This window comes from Pipistrellus kuhlii, unplaced genomic scaffold (genome assembly GCF_014108245.1).
Source record: "Pipistrellus kuhlii isolate mPipKuh1 unplaced genomic scaffold, mPipKuh1.p scaffold_m20_p_21, whole genome shotgun sequence".
NCBI lineage: Eukaryota > Metazoa > Chordata > Mammalia > Chiroptera > Vespertilionidae > Pipistrellus > Pipistrellus kuhlii.
The window spans coordinates 9,326,871-9,347,156 of record NW_023425520.1 but is presented as its reverse complement, the minus strand read 5'-3'; the positions used below and the strand labels follow the sequence as shown (position 1 = coordinate 9,347,156).

Here is a 20,286-nt window from a genome sequence, read left to right as displayed (position 1 = left end):
GCAAGACTGGAACACTCAAAGCTCTCTGTCAGATAGACCTCCAGAGGTCTCCTTATACTGAAGCTGGGTTGAGTGTTCTGATTCATGCTGCCTGGGGAGCTGTCGAGAGTCCCAGGTTGAGGGAGGGCTTTTTAAATGTCCTGGACTTGTGATGAGTGATTCTGAAAGGATCTGTCAGCAATCAGGTCTCCCAACAGTCTTTTCTGGGTGGCAAAATAGGAGGTGGAGAGAAGGAGTGGTCACTAGAATGTGGGGCAGCCTGGAGAGATCCGTGACTTATGTGGCCTTTGCCTGCTGAAAACTACATTAACATCAATGTGCAAAGTCGTGTCTGAAGAGATCCCTTGAAGCTCAGCACCAGTTATATTTGTTGTTGGTTGCCATGAAAAAAAATCAGCAAAAGGCGAGTTTAAAACACTCATGTATCATGTCGTCAGGAGACAAAGTTGGTGCAGTGTGGTTGAGCCCTCTGCACAGGGCCCCGCCAGGCAGATAACAAGGGTGGGCAGTTGCATTCTCACCAGAACGCTGGACTGGGGACAGAACTAGCTGAACTTCTCCAGGTCATTTTGTCCCATTGGTCTTCTTCATGTTACTGGCAGAACCGTAGTCCATTGTCCCAAGTGTTGGGAGGCCTGTGAGCGCTCCCTGTAGGATGGCCAGAGCCTGTCTGCTACCGCCAGCTCTCTGGTCCAAGCACATGGCCAACAGTTCCTGATCCTATCCTTGCCCCTCAGCCCTAGAGACCACACCCTGGGCTCCAGACCTGTATGGCTGCTTGCGCAGCACAAGGCCCTGTGTGATCTGCTTCCCTGGTGTCTTTCTGATTCTCTGGTGTCCCCTGGCTCTTCTGCACTCTGGCCTCTCCAGTGACCTCCAGGCACTGAAAATGGGGCACATGCATTCAGCTTGCTTTGCTCAGACGGGAAAACCACAGTGGGGAGCTTGCCTGGTTGAGGTGGACACTAGAGTTAGTAAAAGGCACTTCTCCGCCATGGACCAGTCAGCTGGGTCTGTCAGAGAATTAACTCAGGGAGCAGCAGTCTCCACCCATCCTTGATCCTGGGAAAAACTGTGACATTGGAAAAACAGATGTTGGTTACACACATCCTGCTTCAGGCCTGGCCCTCCTAGGCAATGTGTCATTTCTGAGAGTCACAGAATCTCAGCTCAAATGCCCAACCTTGCACTACATGGGCAAACCGAGGCACAGCAGGGTGGTAGGCATGGACTGGACCACCCGATTCCCCCTCATCTCACAGGGCCCCAATCTCACTTCTACTCTCTCCCTCTCTGGACTAGGGACAACCTGATGGCCTCATTTCACCTTTATCACCTCTGTAAAAGCCCCTATCCAAATACAGTAACCCTGAGGTCCTGGGGGCTGGGCTCCAACATGTGAATTGAAGGGAGGGGGCACAACATGTGAATTCAACATGTGAATTGAAGGGAGGCGGCACAACATAGCCATAACAGTCTCCTGGATTCTGGCTGTCTCCTCAGTCTGGGACTCGGTCTGGACCCCTGCCTGTTCTACATGTGGGAACCTGGGCTCACTGCACTGTTCACCCTTCGGGGTCACTGCTCTATGCTGCCTGCTGTCTAACGTCCAAAACCTTTCCATCAACGTTGTCTATTTCTCTGTTGTTTAAGGGGTAGGGTAAATCTGGTCCCTATTACTTCATCTTGGCTGGAGCAGAAGTCTCCCCAGTGCAGACAGTTAGCCTGCCTCCACACCCCCTTTTCCACCTCGTCCTCCTGCCAGCCATGCTTGTCCCCAGAGCTGTGCCCGGGAGACCCACTCTCCTTTTGGCAGCAGCTCTCCACTTGGCCAAATCAGTGGTCTGGGTTCTTCCTCTCAAAAATCTGTTGTCGTCTCTCCTCCACTTCTCCAGGCCACTTTGTCCCATAGGTCTTCCATGTTCTTCGTTTATCATCATTTTAGCAAGGTCTGGGGAGGAAGAAGTCAATGTGTGGGCTCAGCAGTCATCTTTAGCCAGAAATTGTCTCATGTCTTTAGACAGTTAAATTGTCCTGGAAATGTTATTTGAAAATGGATCCCCTCTGGAGGGCGCTTATACTGTTTATAATTTTGTACTATTACAAATGATGCTTTGATAACTATCCCTGCCTACAGTGTTTGTGCCTCTCTGTTATTTTTCTAGCATAAACGCCTAGAGACTGGGTCAAAGTTTTGATGTGGTTAGTGAGCCCTACAAAAAAATGTGCATTTTACCCTGCCTTTGCCAGTATTTTCTTCCTATGCTGACGAAGAGTTTTCTCACTGTATTGGAACACTCCTGTATTTTATTTTCATTATTTTAATGTTCCTTTAATCCACCTGAAAATTGTTTATGGCAAAGCCAGGCTTGTGTGACTTTTTCAGATAGTTAATTTGTTCTCCTTAAATCGGTTTTCAGTCAATATATCCCTGCTGCACATTTAAACCTCTGCCCACCTCACAGTGGCCACAGGGCTGGACTGGCACTTGGGAGGGACACAGACGTAGACAGAACCAACTTGTGGTCTGGCCCAGGAGGACACCTGTTGGGCCCCGCTGGCCCAGCTGTGACACCAGCAGTCCCCCTCACTGACAGAAGAGCACCTCACCTGGCACCCAGCATCTCAGGAAATTCTTCCCACCATAGGTCAAGTTGGAGCAGAGACAGACTGCCTGAAGAGGTGCCACCTTTGTGATTAAGACCAGACTGCACACAGGCAGGAGGAGATGGAGGTAAATCAGGTGTCCTTGCAGGGGGTGCTGCTGCTCTCTGCCCTGTAGTCAGCACACCCTGGCCGGCTGGAGGGTCCAAAAGATACAGTGGACCACATGGCCTGGCACCTACATCTCAGGAATCCAGGCTGCTGAGTCTGCAGGATGAAGTCATGGGAAAGACAGGTCCAATCTGGTGGGCTGTGATTCAGGCTCCCACAGTGAAGGCTCCTCAGGATCCCTGTCTCTCCGCTGCTGCTGGCATCTGGATCCCTACTAAGCTGACAGCCCTGACTCCCTGGCTTCAGAGGAACCTGGTAACATTGAAGTTGCTCCTGGGTCAGGGCCAATTCCAGGGATGCTGCTGACCACTGGGGAGGCTTGGCATGACTCCACATCTCCTCTTGTGAACTGGCAAACCCCAGGAGAGGGGCACCTGACTGAACATGATGGTCTCAGTGTTAGAGCCCCATAGGCCAGAGGGGAAAGGGAAGAGCCTGAATGCCATGAGTCTGCAGACATTGGACTCCAGCCCTGAGGAGGGGCCTTTAGGAGCAGGAGGCAGGCCTTGATCATGGCATGTGTCAGCCCAGCCCCTGAGTGGGCATAGTGCCTCTTCCACATATGCTCCAGGTAGGAACAGTCATTCGGTCTTAGCACCTGTCCACTTTTTCTGGTGGGTCTGTGGTGGGCATGGCTCAGTGCTCACTGACCGGGACCATGTGCTAGGGGCACTATCTTTACCAGTGGTGGATGAACCAAGGAAGAAGAGCCCATTCAGATTTCTGGTTTGGAGTAGATTATTCATACAAAATCTTTTCTTACATCAGATGTTAGCATCAAATTAGGGAATAGACTATTTATGATTTAATTAAAAAGCAAAAATTTGCCGAAACCGGTTTGGCTTAGTGGATAGAGCGTTGGCCTGTGGACTGAAGGGTCCCAGGTTTGATTCCGGTCAAGGGCATGTACCTTTGTTGCGGGCACATCCCTAGTGTGGTGGGGGGAGGGTGTGCAGGAGGCAGCTGATCGATGTTTCTCTCTCATTGATGTTTCTAACTCTCTATCCCTTTCTCTGAAAAGTCAATAAAATATGTTTAAAACAAACAAACAAACAAAAAACCCCAAAATTTGAAAAATGTATGTTTTAATTTCCTTTGAGACTATTTGACCCATGGGTTATGTGTTGTAGCCTTGGACAGGTAGCTCAGTTGGTTGAAGCATCATCCTGATAAGCCAAGGTTGTGAGTTTGATTTCTGGTTAGGGCATATATGAATCACCAATGAATGCGTAAACCAGTGAAATGGCAAATCATTGTTTCTCCCTCTCTAAAATCAATTTAAAAAGAATAGGTGTTGTTTAGCTTAAGTGTTTGAAAAATTTCCAGGTGCTTTTCTGGCACTTATTTCTAGTTTGATTCCACTGTGGTCAGAGAATAAACCCCAGTGATTTCATTCCTTTTACATTTGCTCAGATTGGTCAATGTTGCACAGCCATTTGAAAATAAGGCACATTCTGATGCTGCTGTATAGGTGTCAATCAGACTTCTTGGGTTGTTGAATTCCTTGATGCCCTTGTCTACATCTCCCTTCAGCTCTAACAGTTTTTGCTTCATGGATATTGAGGCTCTATTGTTTGATGTACACAAATTTGGAAATTATAATGAAAATACAACATATCAAATATGTGTGTGAGATGCAGCTAAAGTAGTGAGAGGGAAGTTTATAGCCCTGAATGCTTACATGAAATGGGACATTTCTCAAGTCAATATTCTAAGTTCCTGTCTTAAGAAACTTCTAGAAAGAGATGAGCAAAATAAAACCAAAGCAAGAAGGAAGCAAGTAATAAGAGGAAAGCAATAGAAAAATCAGTAAAACAAAAAGCTGGATCTTCAAAAAAAAAAAAAATCAATAATGTTTACAAACCTCTAGTAAGACTGAAGAAGATAAAAAGAGAGAAACCACAAATCATCAATATCAGGATGAAACGGGGACATTACCATGATTATAAGGTAATGCTATGAACAACTTTCTACTCATAAATTAAACAACTTAGGAGACATTGACCAATTCCTCCCAAACTAGACTACCAAAACTCAACCAAGATGAAATAAACAACATGAATAGTCCTATTATCATTTTTTAAAAATTGATGTAAATAAGAAACAGACTTATACTAGTAGATACAAACTAATAGTTGCCATATGGAAAGGGTGGGGGGACTAGGTAAAAAGGTGAAGGGAGTAAGAAGTATAATTGGCAATTACAACACAGTCATGGGAACACAAAGTACATCATAGGGAGCATCTATATATATAAAAGCCTAAGTGATAGAATAACCAAATGACCTGAACAACAGGAATGACTGAAACGAACAGTTGCTATCATGTGCACTGACCCAGGGGCAGATGCTCAATGCAGGAGCTGCCCTCTTGTGGTCAGTGTGCTCCCACAGTGGGAGCACTGCTCAGATGATAGACCCGTCCTGGCGGTCCACCTGTGACAGCCACTTTCTCAATAGTCCTGGATGTTCAGTCTCCAGAGAATGGGCCAGGCACCGATGGAATAGAGCCACCAGCATGATCCCGACAGTGCTGCCGGCCTCCTGGAAGTAGGCCTCCTGCACCATGGCCGCTTCCCCTCTCTAGTCACTCCACAAGGGAGAAAGGATATAAAAGTGGCCGCCAGGTGGCTCGGACAACAAGTGTGAACATCAGCGGGATAAATCCGGATCCCAGGCCAGCAAGGGTGTCCCAGTTCCCTCTTGGAGAGCTGATATGTCCTAGCAACACCCCCCCCCCCCCCACTGGACCCCAACTATGCACGAATTCATGCACTGGGCCTTTAGTAGTCAATAATATTGCAATAACTTTGTATGCCTAACCACTGTGTTGTATTCCTGAAACTAATATAATATTGAATGTCAACTGTAATTGAAAAAAAAAAAAAAAAAAAAAGAGGCACCAAGAAAAGAAATCTTCATATTCACATAGTTTCATTGGAGACCTCTATCAAACAATTAAAGAAGAAATAACACCAATTTTATGAAATACCTTCTAGGAAATAGAGGAGATGGTAATAGTTCACAACTCATTTTAGAAAGCTAGTATTACCCTGCCTGACACCCAAACCAGGCAGATTGTGCAAAAAAGAGAAACCTACAAACTAATATCCCTTATGAACATAGAAGCAAAAATCTGCAACAAAATATTAGCAAATTGAATTTAGCAATGTATGAAAAGAATTATACACCATGATCAAGTGGGATTCATACTAGGTATGTAAGTCTGAGTCAGCATTTAAAGTCAATCAATGTAATTCATCATATCAACAAGCTAAAGAAAAAAAATCCATATGATTGTATCATTGCAGAAAAAGCATTTGGAAAAATTCCAACACCCACTCATGACAAAACTTTCAGCAAATAAGAATAGAGGGGAAATACCTCTACTAACCTTATAACTCATTTCATACTTAGTGGAGAAAGATGAATGCTTTCCCCTATGAGTGAGAACAAGGCAGAGATGTCTGTTCTCACCACAACTATTAAACACTGTGATGGAAGTCTTGGTCAGTGCAATAGGACAGAAAAAGAATAAAAACATACACATAAGTAAGGAAGAAAAAAGTTTCTGTTGGCAGATGACATGATTATCTAAAATCCTCCCCCTAAAAAAACCTAAAACTAAGTGAGTTCTGTAAGGTTGCAGGATACAAGAACAATGCACAAAACTCAACCACATTTCCAGATACTCACAGTGAGCATGTGGGAACTGGGGTGCAACACACAGCATTGTTTATAACCACTCCAAAGAAAACAAAAGTTACAAACCGAACACAACGTGTGTAAAATCTGTTTGCTCAGATTACAACATGCTGACAGAAAAAGTCGAAGATAACCTAACTAAATAAAAACATATTCTGTGTTTGTGGACTGGAGGACTCCATTCTCCCCACATTAGTCTCCAGGTCTAGCATGAGATTCCTATCACAATCCTAGCAAAGCTTCTTGTTGGCACAGACAAGTTTATTCTAAAATTTATATGGTAGGGTGCAGGTCCTGGAACAGATAAACAGTCTTGAAAAATAGGTAGAAGAATCACTCTACCCAACATTAAGGCTGCTTTACACTTAAAGTACAATAATTAAGACAGTGTGGTATCCGAGGCTTAAAAATGGCAGCGGAGTAAATGGAAGCTATACTGATATTCTTCTGGACCAAAATGGAAATAAAACTAAAATATAGAAACACCACCCTGAAAAATCAACTGGAGACTAGCTGAAGAGAATGCTGCTAACTAAGGACAGAAAGTGGAGACTGCATAAAGAATGGTAATTAAGGAAATGTGGAAATGTGAAAGGGCTATCTGGGTCCCACAGACAACAGCTGAAGATCTGGAGCAATATCTCAGCTGTGGAGGGTTCCCACCAAAAACTCTGAGAACCAGAACTGGTAAAGGTGCTCATATAACACCTGGCTATGAAAAGCAGGGCTTCTGTCAGCCAGTCAGAGACAGCAAAAATGCAGTCACCCTCTTAAAGGGCCAACACACAAAAATTTTGTGCAGTCACTCACCTTGGGCTCTGGCAGAAGGAGGACAGTGTGGAATGGAGATGTGTGAGAACAGACCAGAGTTGGGAGCTTGAGGGTTCGAGCGTAGAGGGCAGCCATCCTGGTTTCTGTGCCGAGTCATTCACTCATGCTGCATAGGAGATCTTTCTCTGTGGACCTTTGCTATCCAGGCGATTTTCCTCCTGGGGGAAAGCAGCTGCTTAATCCTGTTGGAACACCTCTTGCTCCATCCTGTGGTTGGTAGCCTGAGACTAATCAAACATGAATGAAATCAGACTGCAGGCAGAGATGGGTCTCTGGAGGCTTTGAATCTTTGCCTGATCACCTTCTGGGCCCAAGATTAGGAAAAGCAGACCCTTGTGCATGTCTTGATCCTTTTTAAAAGACACACAGCCCCAGCAGAGGGAACCCCTCTGAATTGTTGACAGCTTCAAACAGAGTACTCAGGGCCAGTCAGAAATAGCATCTGACATAGTCCTGCACTAGAGATTTGGAGTCATAGCAGATCTACCTAATACACAGATACAAAGACAAGCAGGAAGCCCTAATGGGGAGATAAAAAACAACAACAACAACAACAACAAAACAACAACAACATACCAACAACCCCCAAATGAATTAACTAGAGAATTCTCCAGAATTCTCTTATTACCAAACAAAATGGAGATAAGAAATTTATCAGATATAGAGTCGAGAATAATGATGGCAAAGATGCTCAACAGCATGAGAAAAGATATAGTAACTATGAAAAAAGACCAGTCAGAACTAAAGAAGGACATAGCACTAGTAACACAGTGGAAGGAATAAACAGCAGATTAGGAGTGAGGATCAGATTGGTGAATTAGAAGACAGAGTAGAAAAAAATCAAGCAATCAGAGAACCAAAAAGAAAGAAAGAAAAAAAAACAATTGAAAAACAGGAGGACAGCTTAAGGTACCTATGGGACAAAATGAAACATAACAATATTTGCATAATAGGAATGCCAGAAGGAGAAGAAAGCAAGCAAGGGATAATGTGTTTGAGAAACTCATGGCAGAAAACTTCCTTAACCTGGTGAAAGGAAAAGTCACACAAGTTCAGGGGGCATAGAGAGTCCCAAACAAGAAGAACCCCAAAGGCCCCTGCCCAGACACATCATAATTAAAATGCTAAAAATAAAAAACAAAGATAGAATCTTTAAGGCAGCAAGAGAAAAGCAATTTATCACCTACAAAGGAGCTCCCAGAAGTTCGTCAGCTGATTTGTCATCAGCAACTCTACTGGTCAGAAGGGAATCACTTGAAGTACTCAAGGTAATGAATAGAAAGGATCTGAAATCAAGATTCAGCAAGCTATCATTCAAAACTGATGGTGAAATAAAGAGCTTCACACACACACACACACACACACACACACACACACACGTGGCTAAAGGAGTTTATCACCACCAAACCAGTACTGCAAGAAATGCTGAAGGGACTAGCATTTCTATTAATAATGAAATGAGAAGAGAGAGCGTGAGAGAGAAAGAGAGAGAGAAAGAGAGAGAGAGAGAGAAACAACATAGGCAGACAGAATTAAAATGGCGATACATAAGTACCTATCAATAATACCCTTAAATGTAAATGGATTAAATGATCTAATAAAAATAATAGGATAGCTGAATAAATACAAAAATATTACTCAACAAATGCTATCTACAAGCGACCCTCTTCAGAACTAAAGACACACAGGATGAGAGCGAAAGGATAGAAAAAAATTTTCCATGCAAATGGAAATGAAAAAAAAAAAAAAATGAAGGCTGGGGTAGCAATACTCACATCTGACAAAAAAGACTTCAAAATTATGCCCAGGATCAAACCAGAGACAGTTGGACCTACATCACCACCATTTGTCCACCAACTAGATCTGAAATATCATGGCTGACATGTACACATAAGGAACTGTTTGACTTTGAAATTGGGACTCAAGAGAACTGATGGCCCAGAAAGGAACTCACTACAGACTGATTCATTTGTCTCTAAGCATAACCATTATGGCTTGTCTCAGTTTCAGTTCTTACAAGGGTATTTCTTGGATCACATGATCTCACACATCTAGAGGAAATCATGAACAACATAAACTGATGAACAAAAACAGACCCAGAGAAAGAGAAGCAGCGATCAGATTCTCAAACCTCAGAGGAAAGGTAGGGGAGGGTGGGGGTAAGGGGGAGAGATCAACCAAAGGACTTGTGTGCATGCATATAAGCCTAACAAATGGCCATGGACAACAGGGAGGTGGGGGCATATGTGGGGAGGGGTTTGGGATGGGAATGGGGGAATGAGGACAATTATATGATACCATAACCCAGTGTTTTTCAACCTTTTTTGGGCAAAGGCACACTTGTTTCATGAAAAAAATCACGAGGCACACCACCATTAGAAAATGTTAAAAAATTTAACTCTGTGCCTATATTGACTATATATAAAGTAATTCTCTTGAATAGGAATCAAATAAACACAAATAAAGTATTTTATAATTACTTTATTATGAAATATTAAGTAAACAAAATAGTGAAAAATTACAAAATTCTTGTCTTGTCTGCACCTACGGCACACCAGGCAACATCTCTGTGCAGTGGAACAGCGGTTGAAAAACGCTGCCATAACCAATAAAAAAAATTAAGGCAATCACAAGAGACAACAAGGGTCACTACATAATACTAAAGGGATTGATCCAGCAAGAGAATATGACCCTGGTAAACATATATGCACCCAATATAGGAAAATATATATATAAAATCAACTTCTAAAGGACCTTAAGGGAAAGACCGACAGCAATACAGTCACATTGGGGACTTTAACACCCACTGTCTTCACTGGATAGATATTTCAGACAAAAAATTAACAAGTAAACAGTGATTCTAAATGGCATACTGGATCAGATGGATTTAATTCACATTTATAGACCATTTCACCCCAAACTTAAGAATATACATTTTTCTCAAGTGTGCATGGGTCATTCTCAAAGATAGACCACACGTTAGGACACAAAACAAGTCTCTACAAGTTTAAGAAGATTGAAATTATATCAAGCAGCTTCTCAGATCACAACAGAATGAAATTAGAAATCAACTACAGTAAAAAACATTCAAACACGTGGCTAAATAGCATGTTATTAAATAACTAGAGGCCCAGTGCATGAAATTTGTACACATGGGAGGAGCGTCCCTTAGCCTGGCCTGCATCCTCTCACAATCCAGGACTGCTGGCTCCTAACTGCTTGCCTGCCTGCCTGCCTGTCTGATCACCCCTAACCATTTGCCTGCCTGCTTGATCACGCCTAGCTGCTTGCCTGCCTGTCTGATTGCCCCTAACTGCTCACTTGCCTGCCTGATTGCCCCTAACCACCTCTGCATTGGCCCTTACTGCCATAGCTTAACTCAGAAGGACGTCCAGAAGGTTGTTCAGCTGTCTGGTCTAATTTGCATATTATACTTTTATTATTATATGTGAATGGGTTGCCAATGAATCTAGAAAGAAATAAAAAACTTCCTGAAAACAAATGACAATGAACACACAACAACCCAAGATCTCTGGTACATAGCAAGAGCAGTCCTGAGAAGAAGGTTCATAGCACTACAGGCCTATCTCAAAAAACAAGAAAAATTAATAATAAACTAACCCTAAAACTTAAAGAATTAGAAAGAGAACAAGAAAAGCCTAAAGTATAAGGAGGGAAATAATTAAGATGAGAGCAGAAATAAATGACACAGAGACTAAAAAAACAATACATGATCAATGAAACCAAGAGCTGGTTTTTTTAAAAGATAAACAAGATTGATTAACTGTTTGCCAGAATCATCAAGAGAGAGGACCCAAATAAATAAAATCAGAAATAACTCCTGGCCAGAGTGGCTCAGTGATTGAGCATCAACCTATGAACCAGGAGATTGGGGTTCAATTCTTGGTTGGGGCACATGCCTGGTTGTAGGCTTGATCCCCAGTGTGGGGCATGCAAATATCATCTTTGATTCTTCCCTCCCTTCCTCCCTCCCTCTCTCCCTCCCTCCTTCCCTCCCTTCTTCCCTCTCCTTTCCTCGCTGGAAAAAAAAAATATATAAAAAAAATCAGAAACAAAAGTGGAGAAGTAACCACTGACATCACAGAAATACAAAGGATTGTTAAGAAAATCCTATGAACAACTATATGCCTACAAACTGGACAATGTGGATGAAATGGACAAATTCCTAGAAAAATATAAATCTCCCAAAACTGAATCAGGAAGAATAAAAAAACCCGAATAGGCCAATAACAACTGATGAATAGAAACAGTCATCAAAAAACTCCCAGCAAACAAAAGCCCTTGTCCAGATGGCTTCATACAAGAGTTTTATCAAACATTCAAAGAACTGACACCTATATACCTCAAACTATTCAAAAAATCCAAGAGGAAGGAACACTTCCAAGCCATTTCTATGAGGCCAGCATTATCCTAATCCTAATCCAAAACCAGAGAAATAGCCAAAATCTCTCATGAACATAGATGCTAAAATCCTCAACAAAATATTAGAAAATTGGATTCAGCAATATATTAAAAAGATCATACATTATGACCAAGTGGGATTTACTCCAGGGATACAAGGCTGGTACAAGATTCACAAATCAATAAATGTGATAAATCACAACAACCTGAAATAGGAAAAATTTCATGATCATATTGATAGATACAGAAAAAGCATTCGACAAAATACAATACCAATTTTTGATAAAAACTCTCAGCAAAAGGGGGAATAGAGGGATATCTCAGCATAATAAAGGACATATGTGACAAACCTATAGCCAACATTATATTCAATGGGCAAAAACTTAAGCCATTTCCCCTAAGAACAGGAACAAGAGAGAGAGATGTTCACTTTCACCACTCTTATTCAACATAGTCTTGGAAGTCCTAGCCACAGAAGTCAGACAAGAAGAAGAAATAAAAGGCATCCAAATTGGAAAGGAAGTAAAATTCTCTTTATTTGCAGATGACATGATATAGTACATAGAAAACCTTAAAGACTCTACCAAAACATTACTAGATTTAATAAATGAATTTGGCAATGTAGCAGGATATATAATAAATATTCAGATATCGATGGCATTTTTATACTCCAATAATGAATTCTCAGGAAGAGACACTAAACAAACATTCCCATTTACCATTGCAACAAAAAAAATTAAAACACTTAGGAATAGACTTAACCAAAGAGGTAAAGCACTTTTACTCAGAAAATTAGAGGATGTTGAAAAAAATAGATAAAGGAAGATATAAACAAGTGGAAGAATATACCATGTTCATGGATTGGTAGAATTAACATAATTAAAATGTCCATACTACCCAAAGCAATCTACAGATTCAATGAGATCTCTTTTTAAATCCCAATGACATATTTCACATATCTAGAACAAATACTGCCAAAAATTTATATGGAACCAGAAAAGATCCTGAATAGCCACAGACATCTTGAGAAAGAAGAACAAAGTTGGAGGGATCACAATACCAAATATCAAGTTATACTACAAATCAAAACAGCCTGGTACTGCACAATAACTGGCATGTATAGCAATGAAACAGAACAGAGACCTCAGAAATCAACCCAAGCCATTACATTCAATTAATATTTGACAAAGGAGGCAAGAGCACACAAAGGAGTCAAGACAATCTCTTTCGTAAATGGTGCTGGGATAATTGGTCAGATACTTGCAAAAAAATGAAACCAGACCACCAACTTACACCATACACAAGAATAAACTAAAAATGTAAGTCGTGAAACCATAAAACTCATAGAAGAAACCATCGGCAGCAAAATATCAGACATCTCTCATAGATACATCTCCCAACAGTGGTTGGCAAACTCATTAGCCAACAGAGACAAATATCAACAATTTGAAAACTTAAACTTCTAACGCCACTTCTTCAAAATAGACTTGCCCAGGAAGAGCCATACTCAAGGGGCCAAAGAGAGGCATGTGGCTCTCGAGCCGCAGTTTGCCGACCACTGTCCTAGGGCTAAGGAAACTAAGGAGAAAATAAACAAATGGGGCTATATCAAAATAAAAAGCTTCTGCACAGCAAAAGAAACCATCTAACAAAATGAAAATGGAGCTCACTGTATGGGAGAACATACTTGGCAATGATACATCTGATAAAGATTTAATAACCAAAAAATATAAAGAACTCATACAACTTAACAAAAGCAAGACAAACAATCCAATTTAAAAAATGGGCAAAGGACCTAAATAGACACTTCTCCACAGTGGACATACAAAAGGGCAAGGGACATATGAAAAAATCCTCAGATTCACTGATCCTCAGAGGTATCACAATGATACCTTACACCTGTCAGAATGGTTACCACCAACAAATCAACAAATGACTACCAGCGCTGGCGAGGATGTGGAGAAAAGGGAACCCTAGTACACTGCTGGTGGGAATGCAGACTGGTGCAGCCAATGTGGAGTTTCCTAAAAAATTTAATATGGAACTTCCCATTGACCCAGTGATCCCACTTCTAGAAATATCTCCTAAGAAACCCGAAACACCAACTAGAAAGAATGTATGAACCCCTATGTTCATAGCAGCACAATTTACAATCACTAAGATCTGGAACAGCCAAGTGTTCATCAGTAGATGAGTGGATAAAAAAAGCTTTGGCCCAGGCCCTAGCTGGTTTGGCTCAGTGAATAGAGTGTCAGCCTGTGGATTGAAAAGCCCAGGTTCTATTCCAGTCAAGGACACATGCCCAGGTTGTGGGCTTGATCCCCAGTGGAGGGCATGCAGGTGGCAGTCAATCAATGATTCTCTCATCATTGATGTTTCTATCTCTTTCCCTCTCCTTTCCTCTCTGAAATCAATAAAAATACATTAAAAAAAAAAAAAGCTGTGGTCCCTTCAAACCATGGAATACTAAGCAGCAGTAAAAAAGAAGGATCTCTTGCCCTTTGAGACAGCATGGAGGGACCTGGAGAGTATGATGCTGAGCGAAATAAGTCAGTCAGAGAAAGACAAGTATCACCTGATCGCACTCATATGTGGAATCTACAAAATAAACTGTTGAACCAAATTGATCCAGAGACTTGAAAGAACGAAACAGACTGGGAAAACTCAGAGGGAAGGCAGCAGAGGGTGGGTAGATGGAAGAGATCAACCAAAGAACTTGTATGCGTATATGCGTAACCCGTAGACACAGACAACAGGATGGTGAAGGCCTTGAACAGGGAGGGGGGAGGTTGAAAAGGGGTTGTGGGCAGGCTAGAAGGTGTCAATGGGGGGGAGGAGGGAAGGGAACCTATGCAATACTTTCAACAATGAATTTAATAATAATAATAATAATAATAATAATAATAATAATAATAAAGACAGTGTGGGCCTGGCTTGTGTGGCTCAGTGGTTGAGTGTCAACATAAAAACCAGGAGGTCATGGTTCAATTCCTGGTCGGGGCACATGCCTGGATTGCAAGTTCGATCTCCAGTGAGGGGTGTGCAGGAGGCAGCGGATCAATGATTCGATCTCATCAGTAAGGTTTCTATCTCTCTCTCCCACTCTCTTCTTCTCTGAAATAAATAAAAATATATTTAACAAAAAAGGCAGTGTGTTATCGCAGAGGTACACACACAAAGACAAATGGAAGGTAACAGAAGTGGCAAAAAGGCCCACACAGACATCACAATTGATCTTTGAGAGGTGCGCAAAAGCACTTCCGAGGAGAAAGGAGCCTTTTCCGCAAATGGTGCTGGAGCAACTTGTCAAAAAAATGAACCTCGATCTAACCCTCACAGTTTAGAAAAAAAAAAAAATGACTTGAAACAGATCATGGACTTAAATGTAAACTGTAAAAACATTGAACTTGTATTTTAAAAAGAAGAAATCTTCAGAATCTTAGGGTAGGCAAAGAGTTTAGACATCACCAATAGAAAAAAAAAAAGCATTGATACACTTCATCAATATGAAAAAGTTTTGCTCTACAAAAGCCCATAGGAAGGGGATGAGAAGACAAGCTACAGACTGGGAGAAAATATTCGCAAAGCAGGCACAAAAGTATCATACCCTTAATGTATCTCAATATAAAACAATCTAAGAAGAAAATGGGCAAAAGATGAACAAGCATTTCACCAAAGAGATACAGACAGCAGATGAAGATCATTACTATTCCACATCACTAGCCATTATGTAAGTGAAAGCTAAAACCACAACCACATTCCACTACACCCTATCAGAGTGACTCAGATAAACACAGCGACAACCCAAGTGCTGATGAGGAGGTGGGAAGTAGACCACTCACACACAACTGATGGAACGAATGGTCAGCCCGCCTAGAAACATTGGCAGTTTCTTACAAAATAGAACATGCAACCACCTTACCCTGCCATTGCCTTCCCGGGCATTGGTCCCAGAGAAACAAAACCCATGTTCACACAGACCCTGCGCTAGTACGTGAATGTTTATAGTAGTTTTGTTTGTAGTAGCCAGAAACTGGAAGCAACCCAGATGTCTTTTAGCGGGCAAATGGTTAAACAGACCGTGGGGCATCCGTAAATGAATTGCTTTGAAGCAATAAACAGGAACTATAGATACGTTTGACAACCTGGGTGAATCCCCAGAGAACTATACGCAATGCAAAAGCCAATCCTGAGTTACATACTGTATGATTCCAGGTGTATAGCATTTTTGAACAACCAAGTGATAGCAGATTAGCGTGCCAGGAGGAAGGGGGAGCAGTATGAGGGATCCTGTGCTGAGATGTTCAGTATGACTGTGGTGGTTGAAATAGAAGCCTCCATGTGTGTGCCCTAAGCGTTTTGGTTCAGTGGATAGAGCGTCGGCCTGCGAACTGAAGGGTCCCAGGTTTGATTCCAGTCAAGGGCATGTACCTTGGTTGCGGGCACATCCCCAGTAGGAGGTGTGCAGGAGGCAGCTGATCGAAGTTTCTCTCTCATCGATGTTTCTAACTCTCTCTCTTCCTTCTTCTCTGTAAAAAAATCAATAAAATATATTAAAAAAAACTCCTCCATGTGTAATAAAAGTGCACGGAATGACGCATGTGCACACAAATGACTGCATGCAGCAAGGTCAATGGACTATGTCAGTGTCAATTTCCTGGAATATTGTCCTAGGGTTTTGCAAGGTGCTACCATTGGGGGAAATGGTTGATCGGAACAAAGGTTCTCTTTATTTTTTCACAACGGCATGTGAATCTACATTTCTCTAAAAACAATGTTTTAAAACTTTTGAAATACGTTAAAAATTTCGTTTTATACATCCAGTCTCCAACACGTGCAACAGAGAGTGTCCCACCATGAAGAATAACCACATCTCTCTGGCATCCATCCCAAGAAAGGTACTGTGCTAGGCACTGTCCAGAGGGTGTGTGCACGCTGGACCAGAATGCTGGATGAGGATGATGAACTGGATGCTAGGCCAGGATGCTGGGCCCTTCCCTTGCCAACCTGCAGGGGGCAGCCTGGCCATGCAGGGAGAGGGCTGTGGTGAAGGCCCTGCTGGGCTCCAATTCCCAGTCCCAGCTGTTTGAGCACCAGTGTTCTCCCCCCTCCTACCCTGCGCAGCCACACACCACACACACACATGCACACACGCACGCATGCTCCACAGCCTATGAGCTCATTCTGCCCAGACTGGCAGCCTGGGTGGGATCATTTCTCCTTGAGCTCTTTGTCCAGCTCAGTTTCAAATGACTCATAAGTGGCTTTTGCTGTCTCCCCCAGGGAGACCCCCTGCCTGGCCCCATAAACCTTCCCAATTAGGCAATGCTTCCTGATAAGCGGCTGTTCACCCACTCTCCCAGACCACCTGAGAGAACTGCTCCCCCTCCCGGGCAGCAGCCTGGCGGCATGGCCATCCCAGCCAACTGGGAAGGTGGGCCTCCCGTCCCGTCTCCTCCTCCTCTCCCACTCTGTCTCTGGCCCGAGAAGGAGGGGACTGGGAGGCTTCTGAAAGGACCACTGGGGCCTCGCTATTGCGCCAGATAGTGCCCTGCATATGTTGGGTAGCTTGCCCTCGTCCAGCCTGGTGTCGTGGTGGCCACTCCCCCTGACTTAGCAGGACTTTGCTGTTTGATGAGGCCTTGGCAGCCTTCTGCATGGTCAGGCTCTTCCCTGTGTCAACACGCTCAGGACCTGTTGTTGTGCCGACCCCGGCAGCTCACAGGGCCCAGGCCTCATGAAGCTGGACATCTGCAAACGCACGGGGTCTGGTGAGCACTCATGGCTTGCTGCCTTGATGCTTCCCATCCCTGAATGGGCTCTGCTGCAGAGCACACACGGCTTCTGGGCACCATGCAGCCCTCTTGGAGCTGTGCATGTTCTAACCCTTGTTAGACAAGTGTGCAGGGCAGAGACAAACCCAGCCCCATCTGGACCATTCCTTGTCTGCCTTGGTCTGTGCAGGGCAGCTGTAGTCCCTGCCAACTTGTCCTCTCCTGGCCAGCTAGTCTGTGCCAGGCAGGCCTGGTGGCCACAGAGATGAAGGAAGCCTAAAGCTCAGCTTCTCTGATGCAGGGCCACGTTGCTATTGGCCAGAGCACGCCATGCCTGTTGAGAGAGATCTGCTCTTGGGGAGAACATTGCTTCTCATGCTGAGCCTGAGGCCGGTGAGATGGTGTCTGAGGGGCCTGAGCTGGGGAAGCTGGGCTCAGGCATTTGTCCCAAAGCTTGCCCTGCTCCTTCAGCAGGAGTTCTCTGGGCCTCAGTTTACCATCCAGGATCAACTGAGCAGGTGCTGGCTTGTCAATGGCGGTTCCTCATGAATTCGCTTTCCTTCTCCAGCCTGGAAGGAGAGTGGCCAGGGGAGGTGTGACAGGTGACCCGTTAGCATAGGTGGGCTGGACTGGGTGTGGCGGAGGCAGTAGCTATAGACACAGAGGTGGGAGCATTTAAAGGTCCCCTCTGGAGAGGGCTGGACTCCACAGATGCCTTGAAGGCCACTTTGACTCCTCCCCACCCCCACCCCCAGTAACTGGAAGGGGGTGGGGGGTAGAATGCAGGCAGAGATGGGGCAAGGTAGGCAGGCCTGATGGGTGGTGGGGTTAAGGCTTGGCTGTGTCCAAGGTCCAGATGAGGTGGGGGTAGCTGGTGGTACCATCTCCACCAGCTGCCATCTCCCCAGGTGCAGGGGCAGTGGCTGAGGTGGCCTCTCCCAGACCTCATAGCCTGCCTTAGGCGCTGCCTCCACCATGTGGCCTGGTAAAGCCTGGTTCTTCTGTAGGCCTTGTTCCACACTGAAGGGGTCTCTTGGAATCCCTCTCCTGCTGATATCTGGGGTTTCAAGTGGGGTACAGTGGAGCTGCTTAGGGCTGGCTGAGCTGACAGGACCATGGTGGTGCTCAGAGTCCACAGGAGGTGCTCATCTTTCCAGACCCTGTGCTAGCTGCTGCCCATGGGTCCCAGGCTGGGCCTCAGGTGGCTGCCTTCTTGCTCACACTCAGGAGGCAGCTAACAAGAACCCCGAGCTCGCCAAGAAGGGAGTTCTGTTGCTTGTAATGCTGGCACTGCCTTCCAGACACACATTTACAATCTCACACTTCATTTTTCTTGGACGACATCTCAGTGCCTTTAAACATGTCATCACTCTGCGCCCCCTCGCCATGCCTCACACTTCCCGGGTGGGAGGCCAGGCCTTCAGGTGGAGGCGCTGTAGGCTGTGCCCGCTGTGGTGGGGAGGGCAGGGTGACCCCAGGCCTGCAGCCTGGGTGGCCTGGAGCTCTCTCGCTTGTGCTAGCCTGTTGGTGAGGTGACCAAGTGGGCAAGGGAGCACCCCACCCACAGGAGGGTCTCTGGAGAGAGGAATGATGGCTGTCACACCAACGGAGAGGCAATGCCACACAGGGCTTCCACAACATGACACTGCAGCTTAGAAAGAGCCACAGCTCCCCGGAGGTTGATGGGTCTCAGATGGGGAAACAGGTCCAGAGAGAGAGAGTGATCTGCCCAGACCCCATCTCCTTCCTGCCCACCCCCCACCCAGTCATGCACCGGAAGCTCCCCAGGAGGACAAGCATGCTCACCTGGATGACCTTCCTGGAGAAGCAGGAACTGAATGGTGTCCTGCTCCGGGACCACTGAGAAGTGCGTTTCCCACCCCCTCGCTTTGCCTCTGGGCACTGTCCAGAGACAGGTCACCAAGGACTGAGGCACTGGGCCGAAGGCAGGTGCTCCGTGTTCAGATTCTGATAGGGAGCTGCACTCTGCCCCGCTGACCCAGCCTCGGGCCCTCACTGCCATCGAAAGGCTGCCAACACTGTGTGGGCATCCAGTGCCGCTCAGCCGCACTCAGAGCCCTGCTGTCCTCCCGCCTGTGGCTGCAGACAGGGAAAAGTCCAAGCCCAGGAGGCTTGTCAAGATTCTCCTTGATGCCACACCCCCTCCTGCATCTGTTTTAATTTAGATTTGGGGTCTCAGGGTGACACGATTTGCTTCTCCTTTCTGTCTCTACCAACTCCAGGCCTTCCCCTCGTCTCCTGGAGCCCCCTTCTTCCAGTCTCCCCCTCTACAGAGACTCTGAGGAGAGGGTCACCAGAGGATCAGCAGTGACTATGACTTTAGCCTCTACCTCATCTTCCATCTAAGGATGGGGAGACAGATGTCCCAAAAGCTTGAGCTTCTCGGCTGGGGTCTGAGCTGGCCGGGTAGCCCCATCCCCAGGCCAACAGACCAGGGAGCAGCGCCCCCAACCCCGCCCCTCGCTTCCCCAACAGTCGGTTTCGCCAAGGGCGCGGACATCACCTGCTGTCCGGCTCCCTTTCCTCCAAACTCCCCGGGGAGCGGACCGACTCAATTCAGCTGGGGCTAGACACCGGGTCCCCAGCAGCCCCAACCCCCGACGTCCCGGCCTCGAGCTCCACCCCGGGCCCGCTCCGGCCCACCCTCCCACCGCCGCAGCCCCGAGTTCTCCCCACAGCGCCCCCGACGTCCCCACCCCTTCTCCCACGCCGCCCGCCGCCCCGCCCGCCCTCACCCCGTCTCCACCCGGGCCGCCTAC

General features: G+C 45.2%; 1 long non-coding RNA gene across 1 annotated transcript; it reads right to left on the bottom strand.

The window, feature by feature from the left end:
- Positions 1–617: 617 nt before the first annotated feature.
- LOC123652893 lies at positions 618–20,243 on the bottom strand. Its single transcript, XR_006742445.1, has 3 exons — positions 19,322–20,243; positions 3,160–3,167; positions 618–1,072 (listed from the first exon to the last, which is right to left on the bottom strand). It is a non-coding gene; the product is annotated as an uncharacterized LOC123652893 (long non-coding RNA).
- Between the last annotated feature and the right edge of the window lie 43 nt (positions 20,244–20,286).